Below are 10,358 nucleotides of genomic sequence, written 5' to 3' on the forward strand. Positions count from 1 at the left end.
TATGCTTGACAATATTTGAAGAGCCCATGATTCAAATCCATGGCAAAACAATTTTATCAATGGGATTCAAATCCCTGATCAAATCCCATGGTTTGAACCCATGGCGATTTATTTATCCAAAACCCAATTCACATTGGCAATATCAAAACCTAATTCACATTGGCAACATCAAAACCCAATTCTCATTGGTAACATCAAAACCCAATTCTTATCGGCACTATTTATCAAAAGCCCAAGGTCATCAATACTTGGCAAAATACTATATCATAATTATTTCACTTAAAAGTCCAATAATGAACAATACTTTAGATCCTTAAACCTATTAACATAATATTACAAGCTCATGAAATTTATGAATTATCTACTCTCAAAACTCATGGCGATCATCTTATAAAAACCCATGGAAAGATATGATTATTAGACCCATGACATTTATTTATTTCATATTATAAACTCATGTTCAATATCCATCTTACATCACAGCATTCATAATATTTATCCTACATGTCCATTATGATTATCTATAGAGAAACTCATGAAAACATCACATTATTCCATTATAGTGATTGTTACCATATTTATTTAAAACCCATGATAAATATTATTCTCAAGAAAAATATTGGAGGCCATTATTTAAAAAAGCCCCAAGGAAAATATCATTTACAAAATAATCCATAGTAAAAATTATGAGAAGTTATTTAAAGCCCATGAGGAGTAAAAAACTCATTGCAAAGCATGTCTTTAATGCCCATTTTGTAGGCCCAACTAAAGGTGCTAAAATGAAACAAAGTTCCAGCCCAAAAAGGTCCCAGCAAGAGGGTTGAAAGTGGGCAACCAACCCCTGTTCATCCCTAACCAAAGAAACAAATAGAGCCCCCTACAAGAGGACCAAGTCTTTGAGGATGAACTAGGGGCTGTCCCATCAGTTTTCTGCCACCCTCTACCTAACGTGAACAGTACCCAATGGCTGTCATATCAGCTGAAGTCAAAAGGATGAAGGGATTCAATCATCTTCCTCAGGACTGCACCTCTAGCGAAAGGGGAGCTAAAACCAAATTATCCAATCTTCAACAAATTGATGCTATAAAAGTTAAAAAAACGTTCAAGACGTGATTCATATGCCAAGCCCATGAATCCTAAAGGGGAAAAAATTGGGAACATGTGGTTTGGAAAGTATAAAGGGATTTCCAACGGAACCCTCTGAAGTGGGCTTAAACTTTGACACCTGGCTTAGGGTGTTTAATCCTACTTCTTATGATCCAAATCTTAATTGTAGCATTAGGATTTTTCTTTAATACTTGCCTTAATCCCATTGGCTAAACACAATCTTAGCAATCTTAGCATTTAATGCAAGATTACTCCAAATACTACCTTGCCCAAAGAAGCAAAATAGCCCCAAAAGCAAATCTCCAACTTTTAGGGCAAATCCAGGTTATTAATTCAGCTGACCTGCTCCCCTGAATTAGACCTGCGTTTTTTTGGATGCTTATTAATTAATGCTTCTCTAAACTCCATTATAAAAGCATAAGGACCTCAGCCCACAAAGGAACAGCTACCCCCTTCTGAGACTTTGGGGTTCGTTTGCCATTTTTGCTGGTGGTTTAGCTCTCCTTAACCTCACCACTCATCATCTTTAACCTACACTCATCTAATCCTAGATATTCTTCTCCCCCTCTTTACATAATCACAGCTCAAAAATGTCCTCCAATTAGTCATAAATAGCCCATTACTCACAAAAAGATTCAATCTCAGTATTAATCCTATCCCACTCACTCAAAACAACCCACATTCACCTCATTCATGCCTTATGCACACATACTCACCAAAATCTTAGTTTAATACTTGTTGCACTAAGCTGGGGATCTTTCTCTCCCTTCATTCCATTATATTTTTCCTCTTTTATTTGTAACTATGGAGTCTTTAATCCTTGTTTATTATTATTATGATGAAGGCTATAATATTTTGGAAACTGTTGAAGTTCTCCCTCATGTTGACTTAATAATAATAGAAAAAAATATGATTTTTTACCATGTAAACACACATATTAACCTGAAATTACCCTACTACTGGAGATAATACCATACCATTAGAGGACTGATTTGAACTATCAGACCAGAACCATTAATGTACTAATTAAGTATTGTAACGTGTTTTTCATTGGGCTTTTATTGCTGTTTTGTCATGTGCAGCTTTTGTTTCTTGCTTAGATAGGCTTTGTCAACACACCGAAAGCCTTTGGGTACCATCTTAAGAGCCCATAGTCGAGTTTCGGCTTGGCTTCCCAACATCTTAGATAGAGGCTCAATTCCCCCTCGACAATAGGTAAGAAGAAAAGAAACAAAAATGAGTATGAGTCTTGTCCAAAATTTCAAAGATCTTCCCCTCTTAAAATATATGAACTTTTGTTGAATCTATTTGATTTTCTTTTGGAACTTTGAGATTGAAGAAATAAAGGACCCACAACAAGATGGAACCTAATTTATGAGCGCAGTATTATAATGGAGTCCAAATCTTCTGTCCTACTCTTCTTACTCCACTATATACTCCACAAATAAAAACATGCTACATGTCTATCTAATTTATTAAATGCTAAATTTATACCTTTTATTATTTCAATTACCTAAATATGATGGGTTATTTATTTATTTATTTTAGAAAATTGAAATAATAGAAGGTATAAATTTAGCATGTAATAAATTAGATGGACATGTGGCATGTTTTTATTTGTGGATTATATAGTGGAGCAGGAAAAGTGTGATAGAAGATTTGGACTCATTATAATGAAGATCTTTTTTTTTTTTTTTTTACAAGATAGAAATTCTACTATAACTTAATCTAAATATATATGTGTGTGAAACTCCCTTTTGGAGACTTGAACTCCAACCCTTGCCCCTCACACCCGACAAGCACTTATACTTATAAAGTGACCAACACACCAAGGGTGTGCGGTGGTATAATAAAGATTGTTAACAACCCAAGTAACTGGTGCATTCTTTATTTTTCTAGAACTTCCTATAAAGTTTCCATAGGAAAACGATTTTACACAGAAACAAACGTGAGAGTAAATGTCTGAAACAAATTTAATACACAACATTCTTCTCTCTTTTATTCTGGAAGGAAAAAAGTTTGCTTTATACACGCACATTTATATAATGCTAAATAGCAATGTACTGTTAATAAAATATAAAAGAAACGAAAGTTAGTACTTAGTACTTAGTAGGACTTTCCTCACTCACATCACACATGACTCCAAATCCAATCAACCTTTGGAAAGTAACTGGGCCAAATTAAGATAATTATTTGATTACAATAGCCTCCCTTTGCTAACATTTATTATCTCATATGGCATTGGATTGGCATTCTTGGATTTACATTCATCTTTCCTGATGAATAATGCTAGAGATCCTAATAGGAGCAGCAAAATTGGACACGACATGAAATTAGTAGGTTATAGGTTGAGGGTTAATGGGTTCATGTCATATTCGGGTTGACAAGATTGACCTGTTTAATAAACAGGTTAGGTTATAGTCCATCACATGGAACCCGTTTGACCTGTTTGATCCGTTTAATTAAATGACATTTTACTAATATACCTTCAAACTCTAGGTATATAAAATTATTAGTTGTTGTGGTCTATTTTCTTTGACATATTATGATTGATTATTTATGATATTGAAATATATTTTAATTTTGAATGATTATTTATGATGTAGTTACTCGTTAGCTCTGAATTTTATATTGAAATATATTTTAATTTTGAATGATTATTTATGATGTAGTTACTCGTTAGCTCTGAATTTTATATTAAAAATATTTATTTGTTTGGTTTTTCATAATTCATATCAATTTGGTTAATACTAATTTTTTTTTTTTGATAAAATATAATAAATAGGTCGACACAACTGACCCATTTAATAAATGGATTGTGTTAGGGTTGAGGAATCCTAACCTGTTTAATAAACATGTTGGATTAGGGTTGACCTATGTAGTCGAATACTGATGAGTAGACACAACACGAATCTGACACGCGAACATGAATTGCCATCCCTAAATACAGACTATTTTACAAAAAAATTTACAAATTGCTGATATGATAACTGATTGTTGGTAAATGAAAAAATGATATTAATGGTGGGTCTAGATGAAAACCAATAAGAGGTTGGTCACATCAACATATTGTAAAAATGTTGTAAAATAGTTTGTACCTGTAACAAGGAGGGAAGACATGTAGAACCTTAGGGGAGCCATGGCCCCCACCCCCTCCAAAATTTTAAAATCTCTTTATAATATTATATAAAAATAAGTTGAACTCATGTACATATAATGATTACACCCCCCCCCCCCCAAATAAATGATTTTACATGCCCAGTTCCTATTAGTTTTTATGCCTTTTCCCTTTGAAATCTCACACTGGCTTTACAATTCAAATATATATTAGTTTCTCAAGTGTGCTTCCCCCACCCCCCCCCCCCCCAAAAAAAAAAAAAAAAAAAAAAAAAAAAAAAAAACCAAACAAACAAACAGAAACTTAGTAAAGGCTAATAAATCCAAAACTGTAAAGTTCCCTTCCTTTTTTATTTTTCCTAAGAAAACAAAAGTGCATTGTGTTTGTGTGTTAAATTTTGAAAGTCCATTGTATAATTATCCAAAAACTATTGAGTTCCTTTTTGTGTTTTTGCAATCTTAATCTTTAAACTTCATCTCTTTATTTCCCTCTTCTATTATCATCATTTTTTTTTTATAACAAAATTGATATTTTTCTCAACATCCCCATTTCCCCTCAAAGTTACATATTTTTCTAAACTTTATCACTATAAGTTTTTTTTTTGGGAAGAGAATTTGATTTGTTTCAAGAAAGAGAGATTGGGTTGCAATGGATTTATGGTACATTTTTCTTCAAAGATTTGAAAAATGAAATTGCTAAGAAATTCAATGTGGAAATGATAATAGATAAATTTTATTATATGAAGAATCACCGTTGAGCATAAGTTTGATAAGAGAAGCTAAATTCTTTCTGTGGGGGCCAGTTAGTCAGGAGGTATTATTAAGGCTGTACGGATTGGGCCTACGGCCCAATCCGATGACATTAACTAATCCGAGAATGGCCAAATGAGGATATAATGGGAATGGTATAAAGAGAGAAATAAAAATAGTACGAGATAAGTCCAACACACGTCTGAGGAGAAAAGCCATCTCGAGAATAAGGATCCGAGGTTAGTAAGAGTGTCATATCACCCTAGACCTTCTTTAAAGTTACATCACAACTAGGAGTTGGACGTTGGACGTTGGACAAGGGGTAAGTAGAGGGAGGCAACAAATATCTTTAAAAGCTGCTACCTCCACATTAAATGCCTCCCAACTAACTCTCTGGCCGCATTAATGTGGAGGTAATACCTGAACAGTGACCAAGCAGCCTTACAGCTACTATTTGATGGTTTTGGGAGGTGTTGGATGGGACAAGAATGAACTCCTAGAATCCAACTTACATGTGTATGGTAGGGATAACACCAAGATTGCAATATATAGCATGGGAAGGTGACCTAAAAGAGGGATAAAAAAAAAAAAATCAAGAAATCTTTGTAAGAATACAATGAACTCTTGTAGCTTTGTCAAAATACTAGATATTATAACATAAGCTTCTCAAGCCTTGCCAAGGATAGATTTTCTCATCTATTGGTGTTCAATAATCTTAGTTCAGCAACTTTTATTGTCCATCTTTTGGAGTAGAATTAGTTTTTTCACCCACGCTTTATAAATTCATTGTCTGAGCTTGTTGGGCTTAAACCCAATCCTACACTGGGTCCAGTTCGAATTCAGTCTTTACACTTTCTTTTATATTTTGTTACATATTTATAGCAAATTAGACAATTTTATATACTCTTCTAAAAAAAAGACAATTTTATATACTTCTTTGAGTTTATAATATGTTAAATTTATATATATTACTTATGATGTGTAATTAACCTAAAAATACATAATTTGGCCCCTCAAGTTAAAAATTCTAGCTACGCCCCTGCCTGTAGCTTTACTCAACGTAATATTGTAACAAAATGAAATTAAGATAACAAATAGAGAAGTATTATGTCCATGATATTTTCACAACAAATTACATGTGAAACATTTTTATTGGTTTTAATTTAAATTCACAACTTAAATTACTTTTTTATCCTCTCATAACAGCCAATAACAACTTGTCACTTAGAATTTATTGTGAAATTGATGTGGATAACGCATTTTTCTAACAATTATGACTTATGACTGTTTTCCTTTAAAGCATTGGCAAATTTTATTGTGAAAAAAGAAATGGTTAATCTCATCTTTGAAAATCGATTTTTCTTCAAATTTTTACATTAAAAAATTCCAAATGATGATTGAAAAATATTTTCCATAAAACTGACCGAGAGACCTTAATTAAATAAACTTGAAACTTAGATGACTGAAATAAATGAAAATAAAATTAGAAGATTTGAATGAATTATGGTGAAACTTAGGCTCCACTTGGGAGGAGGGAATAGAATGGAATGAAAATGAATAAAAAGAATAATTTTAGAATATTCTTTCATTCTCTTGTTTGAGAGTTTTAATGTAGGGAATGGAAAGTTCATTCCCTTATTTGGGAGTTTAAGTGAGAGGAAATGGAATGGGTAGGAGGGAACACTCATTCCTCTCTATTCCCTAATAACCTCAAATTTTCATTCCCCCCAAAATTGGGAGGAATGAGAGGGAATGAAATTAGATTTAATGATTTTTTTACTAAAACTCCCAAAATACCCCTATATATTCAATCATTTATTTTAAAATAGGGGTCTAATAGTAATATTGTCATAAAATGATTTCATTACATTCTCTCAATGTTGCTCCTAAATAGGATTACTTACATTACATTCATTTTCATTTATTTATTTTAAAACATCCAATCAAGGTTACTTAATTCCATTCCATTCCATTATTTTCCATTCATTTCCCTTACTTAAATACATTTCATTCCATTCCATTTCTTTCAATTTCCTTATAACCATCTCATTCCATTTCATTCCCTTATGAACTCCCAAGTGGAGCCTTAGAGGTGAAGTTTTACATTTTAGCTTCTAATGGCCTTAATATCCTTGTATCTCTTATCCAAACAAAAAATTCCTTGGATCTACTTTCACCTTTCATGATTTATATAGTAACAAAATAAAATTAAGGGAACATTTATTATCTCTAATGGCATTAATATCCTTGGATCTATTATTCAAAAAAAAAAAAAAAAACCTTTTATTTTTTATACAAGATAGAATTTTTACTATAGTTTAATGTAAGTGTATATGTGTGTGAAACTCTTTCCTGAAGACTTGAATCTTGACTCTTATCCTCTAAACCCCACAAGCATTTATACTTGTGGAGTGACCACCACACTAAGGATGCACGGTAGTTAGAAATAATTCATGACTTATATAAGAATAGAATAAAATGACTTTTATGATTGCTTTCCTTTAAAGGATTGGCAAATTGTCTATCTTCTTTCGTCAAAAAAAAAAAGAAAAAAAAGAAAGGGATTGGCAAATTGTATTGTGAAAAAACAAAAAAGAAATGGTTAATATTAGGTTCCACCGAGATTTGAACTCGGGTTACTGGATTCAGAGTCCAATGTCCTGACCACTAGACCATGGAACCCTCTTGTTGGTTGTCATTAATTTAAATTATATATAAAGCATCTCACACGGAGATAAATTTAGAATATTCTCCTCTGACAAATGAAATCATTGTCACGTTCGATTTTTTTTGGTGGGCCACAAAAATCATAGTGACCTCGATTATTGTTTATCAAATTTTTACCCAAAAAAAAAGAAAAGAAACAACAATCAAACTTTCCACATTTGAATTTGTGCCCCTTTTGGAGTATTATATTAATAATTACTACGTATAGGTGATGACGTGACAGATGAGACGTTATCATACAATATACTAAAAATAAAAATAAAAATGTTTTTACTTTATACTTTTATACATTGATGTGATTGAGCACACGTGGAGACAACTCCACGTGTTGTTGTGGCATCAATTTAAGGAAATTCTACAACAATCTTTTTGTGTTTGCTTTTGTTTTTTGTTAGAAACAAACATGGGAAAGTTCGGATAGGGATGAGATTATAACACAAAAGTTACACAAGGGACCTTACTCAAAAGTTATTACGACTTTTAAAGGTGCATGTGACAAATTATACTTTGTATGATGAGGCACATGAAACTACTATCTTACTTATAGATGAGCCCTATAGCTGAAAGATTTTTTTCATATATAATATATTTTCTTAAATAATATGATTTGAGAAGTAGTAAAAGGTCACGTTATTGAGCGTGTGTTTGGCGATTGCTTATTTGTATAGTGTTCATTAAAAGATATAATTTTTGGTAATTTTTATATTAAATGTGTGAGAAAAATTTAAAACTAGTTTATTTAAAAATAAATAAATAAATGAGATTATTTGTAAAATTGTCCTATTAATAGATGGACATTTATTAATAAATTATTTTAAGAAAATTTATATACCATTTTTATATATAAAAATGTATTACAAATTTTATTTTTTCTCATAAAAATAATTCATTAATAAATACTCTAAAAAGGTGTCAATTAACATTTTACTTGAATAAAAAGCAAAAAGTAAAAACCTTTTGCCTTTTAACCAAAAGCACTTTTGAGAATCCAAGGGCAAATAATTTGTAATGCATCAAATAATTTTTTCCTAGGTAGTCGAACCATTTTCGTAAAAAAAAAAAAAAATCCAATCTGTTAATAACTTTTCATACTTCACTCTTTAACATAAACTTTCTTGCTTGATTTCCTTTTAAAAAGAAATTAAAAAAAATTCGTAAATATCAGTTATTTTTTTATTTTTCAATAAAAAAATTTTCTTAAAATGATTTATTAATTGATGTCTTAAGGGTAGTGAAATCCAAAAAGAAAAAGCTGATTGACTATAATAGAAAGGTTTTTGATAATAGGTGCAATCGGGTATCTGGAGAAATTTAGTGCGTTGCGTTGGAAATTTCCAACGTGTCAATTCATTTTTTCTAGGCAGTCAAATAACTTTTCAATAAAAAAAAAATTCCAATCTGTTACTAACTTTGCTGCTTTTCATGCTTCACCCTTTAATAGAAAACTAGCATGTGTAATCCATGTAAATGCATTGATGTATTTAAAATTAAACAAAATTTTTATTATAAAAATATAAATAATTAGTCAAATTATTTTTTAAAAAAGCATGCAACAAATGCATATATATGGATACATTTAAAATTAAGCACAATTTTTATCATAAAAGTATAAATAATTAGTCCAATTATTTATAAAAAAAAGTAAACGTAATTAGTCACACATTAAAATTTTTACCTAAATTCAATACTAATTGTGGGGCCCAATAATTTGTGGCCTTGGCCCATTTATTCATTGGGGCCCAAGGCCCAAGCCGAGGAAGGTTATAGCCAATGATAGATAATATAAGTCCAAATAGTCTTGAGACACAGCCGAGGATGATTCAGTCCTCGGCATGTCCGAAGTTCCCCTGGAAGAAAGGGAAAAAACGAAATAGGAACAGTTTGGAAAAAAATCTAAAATATCTAGGCCAGTAAAGAAGGGTACACTGGATAGGGTAACGACCAAGGATAAAGGAAAAGCTGCCCTTACTGCCATTCAATACTCTGCACCTGACAGAGCCATACTCTTCAGCTTTTACAACCACCCCCAACCACTCTGGATATGGGCTGATGGGACAAGTATCAATCCTGGAAAATCAAGTCCACATGTGGACGTTGGATAAGGGATACAAGCCAGTATAAAAGGAAATTAAGGAATCCAGAGAAAGTGGTTGGGAAAAATGGCCAAAAACCAGAACCTCCCAGTCCGCCTCTAGGAGAAAAACTCATAGGGCGAACACGATTTAATTATGTATGAACACCACGAAAAACCACCGTCTGGTAACCAAGGCCTAGCCTTTCAAACTCACGCTCTATAAATGATATTGTTTGGGTCTTTTTACGTGCGAACCCAACGTTGTTACAGGTCGTTACCAAATCGTGTCCTTACACTAATTATGATCATTTTTTTCTCAATTTTTAATAAGATAGAATATGTGGTGGTATTTGTTGTGTGGTAATTTTTATTGAGTATATGTGATTGGTTTTTTTTTTTTTTAATTTTATTTTATAGTTCATTAATATTAGTCTTTTAGTATCTTGCACTTATTAACTTACTTGACATAAAAATTAAAAAACTTAAGTGGACAAATGACACAAACTTAAGTGGATAATTATGATGTGATCTCCACATAAATTTAAACACATGGTGCAAAATTAAATTTCAATTTCAAACTCTA

At 31.7% G+C, this 10,358-nt stretch overlaps 1 non-coding gene across 1 annotated transcript; it reads right to left on the reverse strand.

The window, feature by feature from the left end:
- Nucleotides 1–7,584: 7,584 nt before the first annotated feature.
- On the reverse strand, nt 7,585–7,656 carry TRNAQ-CUG. Its single transcript has one exon. It is a non-coding gene; the product is annotated as a tRNA-Gln (tRNA).
- Between the last annotated feature and the right edge of the window lie 2,702 nt (nt 7,657–10,358).

This window comes from Quercus lobata, chromosome 9 (assembly GCF_001633185.2).
Source record: "Quercus lobata isolate SW786 chromosome 9, ValleyOak3.0 Primary Assembly, whole genome shotgun sequence".
Taxonomy (NCBI): Eukaryota; Viridiplantae; Streptophyta; class Magnoliopsida; order Fagales; family Fagaceae; genus Quercus; species Quercus lobata.